The sequence below is a fragment of the Morone saxatilis genome, unplaced genomic scaffold (genome assembly GCF_004916995.1).
Source record: "Morone saxatilis isolate NCDOM2014 unplaced genomic scaffold, NCSU_SB_2.0 Contig9, whole genome shotgun sequence".
Taxonomy (NCBI): Eukaryota; Metazoa; Chordata; class Actinopteri; family Moronidae; genus Morone; species Morone saxatilis.
In genome coordinates, this window is record NW_023340268.1 from 14,181,791 (window position 1) to 14,186,591 (window position 4,801).

At 37.5% G+C, this 4,801-nt stretch overlaps 1 long non-coding RNA gene across 1 annotated transcript; it reads right to left on the reverse strand.

Annotated features, from left to right (window-relative positions):
- Positions 1–246: 246 nt before the first annotated feature.
- On the reverse strand, positions 247–2,730 carry LOC118342925. Its single transcript, XR_004797512.1, has 3 exons — positions 2,572–2,730; positions 1,982–2,075; positions 247–454 (listed from the first exon to the last, which is right to left on the reverse strand). It is a non-coding gene; the product is annotated as an uncharacterized LOC118342925 (long non-coding RNA).
- Positions 2,731–4,801: the final 2,071 nt, after the last annotated feature.

Here is a 4,801-nt window from a genome sequence, read left to right on the forward strand (position 1 = left end):
AGGCAAATATAATCTATTCATTTACCAATATTGCTTGTTTAATTTTGGGAATGTTTTTTGATTACTAAAGAAATATAGTTTTATCAGGTTAGATGAGTGATTGAAGATTGAATATAACTAAGCTGGACAGCACACATAAAAGGTAAAATAAACTCTAATGTAATGTGTAAACAACAGTTTAATATATCGTCTGTAAATGCAATCATCTAAAAAAAAAAAACTAAAAAAAACCCCACACACTCAAGGAACGGTTTTCTCCAAACACTTTACTTCTATCAATATTTCTTACAAAAAAGGAAACACATTAACATCATCAAATCTCCTCCTCCGGTGCTGTGTGGTCAACCAATAATATTCAAATAGAAATGTCCATATCCAATGTCATCGATTACAGAAAGGCCCCGTCAGCCGTTATGACGTCTCCATCTTGTAACCATGTTTCTCCAGCTCAGCTCTACAGGGAGGAAAAGGAAAATAGAAAGATCAAGTCAGTAGAGATGATTACAGGTGGGTGGTTGAGGCATAAGTACCCTCTGCTATTGATTGTGAGAACCATTAAGAGATGGGAGTGAAAAAATATATAAATATTGCATAATGCGTGCAGCTATGGATTTGATGATTACATATATATGGCAGCTGTGCCCTTTAACAATAATGATATCTTTAAGAAACAGCTTAATAGCATGGCTATCATAATTGGTCTAAATAAAACAATAGCATATTACTGTCTAAAGTGTGCTCAAATAAAAACAGACCAGGCACTTATGTACCACAGTTATTGATTATTCAATAAGTGAGTATGAGCCTTAAAAGCATGACTGATCTTACGATGATAACTTTGATGTGTAATGCATAGTTCTATTAAAAGAGTTACACTGTTAAACTTGAGATAGTTAAGGAACTTTATGTTTTCAAGACGCCTACGGCACAACTGCAGATACGTGTGATTAACTGTGATTAACAACAACAACCTCAGCTATTGAAGAGGAGCAGCACAATGGCCAAAAAAAAAAAAGAGTAATCTGCTAAAAGTATCTTATTAAAAAGGCCTTTTGGTGTTGGAGGTTCCTGACCTACAATTAAAGCTGTATATATTAAAGAAAACCTTTCATCTTTAAAAAGAGGCCATATGCTTTGAACTGGATTTTAAATTTCGTGTTTTATTTGGTGTGCATTGAGGGAGGAAATATAATTTCTTGAAATATTAAAATTACCCGACTTTAAAATCCACATTGTTGGTAAAAATCAGTGATCAGTGAATCAAGTCTCTGGATCATAAATGTATACGTGTGGAGATGTTGACTGACGCTAAAATAATTTGTATCAGTAAATCCATACTGATTGCCCGAAAGATAAAACTTTTTTAGTACGCGTATACTGACTGAATTTATAAGAGCCATGTCCAGAACTATAGTTTTGGTTGCATAAAACAATTAAAATACCATACAAAAGTACTGGCCTTAGTGTAACAGAGCACATAGGCGGCCCTGTTGTGTTTAAAACTATTTAAATCAGCAGAATGCAACTACACATGTGGGGTTATTTTGTTTACTCCTGATAAATTTCTTGACAACAAACATTAAAACAAGATATAAAGTACGTATGTATGGTTTTATAGTACTACTTCACGGTGCATAGAAGTCTACAACAATAACAGAAATCAAGGATCAATATCTTGCTATTCCATTAGTGTAGTGCAAATTACTGGAGGTAAGGAGGGTTTGTGTGTCACTGAAGGATGTGTTTATCTGTGGATACATGTTGGTTATTGTCAGTCTCAGTTGGTATATGTCGAGTAATAAGTCAGAGATGTGCCTCTCATGTTTAATATTTCATGAGGATTTGACCTACAAGCATTAAATCAAGTGTAAGAAATTAGTACATACCACGAACGACTTCAATAATCTGTGGAAATAAACCACTGACAGCCTAAATGGGAGAGTAGCTGAACACTGTGTACTGTGTTGAATTGTTAGATTACCTGAGTTGATTTGAGAAATCATCTTCTACGTTGTCATCGTCCCAGTTGTCTTCCCAAACATGAGCATCTTCATCTTCATCCAGCCCCGTCCAATCTGGGAATTATAAAGTGGAACATTTAACATTAGAAAAAAGTAGGGAAACCCCTCTACCCACAGCTTTATCTCTAGCTGTCGTAAAAAACAAACAAAACACACAAACCCCGTGTAAACACCCTCTTAGCTATAGCTTGCTGTTAGCTACCTGAACGGCTAACACTTCAGCTTGGCTCGCTTTAACGTCAGGTCATCTAGAAAGCTGAAGTATACAGCGTAGCATAATAACAGAGGGGTAAATATGAAATAATAAAAGCACAACAGCTGAGACATTAAAAGGCTGACAGACACACGAGTCAACTAACTTGGTTAGCTCAGTGAGCTAGCTGTCTGTGTCGTGTTACCAGTGGGTTCACTAGCTAACGCTAAGGCTAATATGGCTAAGCTAGCTGAGTCACCGTTGTGGGGCCCAGCACAGGAAAAGCCCCGAGTTACCGAGAGACAGTAAAGAGACAACAGGAGCTGTGCGACTTCAAATATTATCTGCATTCTTTACCCTCAGCTGGGAATTCTTCGAACTCATCATCCTCCTCCAGTAAACCCAGGTCCACGGTCTGTTTCTTGTCTGCCATGTTGGCTGTGTTGCCGCTGTGTTGCTGTTTGTGAATGAATGGCTCTTCAACGATAAACCGAGTTGCGGGACGCTGACGTTGTTCAGGCGGGTTGAGATTGCGCAAAGTGCGCAGGGAGGCGCCGCAATCACCACGGCTTTACAGCAAGGCAAGGTAAGGTAGGGCATTTGTTTAATGCAGCACATTTCATTACAAGTAAACGCATTGTGCTTTACTTTAATATGCATGTGAAACATACAACAACAGACAATCACACACATAGCCTACTAATCAACAGCTTCATAAAGTTTCCAAAGAGAGAGCATTGCAGTAGTCTAACTATTTGAGATTAATACATGAAAAACTTCTCAGAATCAACTTGGGATATAAATCTTTTAAGTTTTTCAAGTTATAAAACCTGACCCATAAATTACTGATTTTGAAGTTTTAAGTCCTAACGTGCTCACTTTGAGTTTTAGGACTACAAGTATGTGAGTCTAATTTTTATTCAATTGTAAAATAATTCTGGACATCGTGTAGCTCATATCATCAATACAGTTTACTGTAGATGTGCACATTAAAAAGTCCACCTGGTTGTGGTGTCATGGTGCATGTTGTAGGCCTATGCTGTCTATCAAATAATATTAATTAATAAGAAGAATTTTGTAAATTAAAAAGGAAAAACAGTGTTCACACCCATTTGTAGTTTTCAGTTCAGTTCAATTTTATTATTATAGCGCCAAATCATAACAGAAGTTATCTCAGGACACTTTTCATATAGAGCGGGTCGAGACTCCTTAAAAAATTATTTGCAGAGACCCAACAATTCCCACCATGAGCACTAACGTTTATCAGTAACAAAGTGGGTACTACTGTGCTTAGTGGTGTAGTTGATGTAATGTTGTGGTTTATTGGGTGGAAGTGAATATTTCTTACATAATTAAGTTGCTGATAATTCAACCTGCACAAATCTCAATGTAGAGCTCAACAGAGCTAGGGCTACTGTATTTGTTTTCTTGTTTCCGTGTTTCCAGCATGGACGGCTTTTAGTAACGGTGGTTCGACATATTGAAAATGTGGAGCAAATCTTAGATAATGCTTGCAAATATTTGGGAAAACAGAAACGTCTTTCTCTCTGCCCCTCTGAGTTCGTCCCTGTATGTTTCACTCTCTCCCAGACACACACTCTCTCCTACACCACCACAAAAGACTCGCACAGTCCCCTTTCCTCAAAACATATGCACACAAGTCAGTCAAATTTCAGCATAGATTTTTCATTTAAGAACAATTGCACATTGTAACTTATGTGGCCTGCTCAAATAATGAAGCGGCAGCCACAGCTTAGGATGTATTTTAGATAAATGAGAGCACACATTTACCACAAAACCACACGTACCACAATGAAAATTGCTCTGCAGCTGTCATATGTTGACAGATGGAGCAAACCTCAACTTAGGCTCAACGTACTTATTCTATTTTCAAATTATTTTGTAATCATCCTAAGCCTTTACACATGACAATGCCACAACATTTCGCAGGAAAGGGGAACAAGACATGGAGAGAAAGTGCAGGAAGTAAATGCCACTGTGTTTAAATAGCCTCATTCCTCTTAGATGTAGAAATGCATGCTTAAAACTACAGGATTTTAGCTATAAAAGACCATTTAAAACAAGCTCCTGTCTGCACACAAATTAGAATATACTCTAAAAACATTTCCAAAGACTAAAAATAAAGGTTTTTGAATGAAGGAATCACTGTTATAAGCTTATTGATATTTTTAAGGTTGCAACTAACAATAATTTTTATCACAGATTAATCAGTTATTAGCTGCTGTCGGGGGCCTCTCACAATATTTCAGACAACAAAATATGTTTGTGTCACTTTTAAAGAAACCATATGATTCAAATTACGAGTGCAATCAAATTTAATTAGGCTGCAAGCTATAAAATGGCCATGGAAGAGGCAGTTTCACTCACATCTTCAGTTAGAAAGTGTATTTGATTTATGAATGATCACGCTTTCAGTTGGCCTCCCTTAAGTATAGCTGATCCTAGTACCTGCATCACTCATAGTCTCAGGTGCAGGTGAAGCCCTGGGAAGCATACCTGAGACTGCAGTTACACCACGCCTGGCGCCTGGAGTCTCTCTGCTTGGGTAAAATAGGAGGAGGTGGGG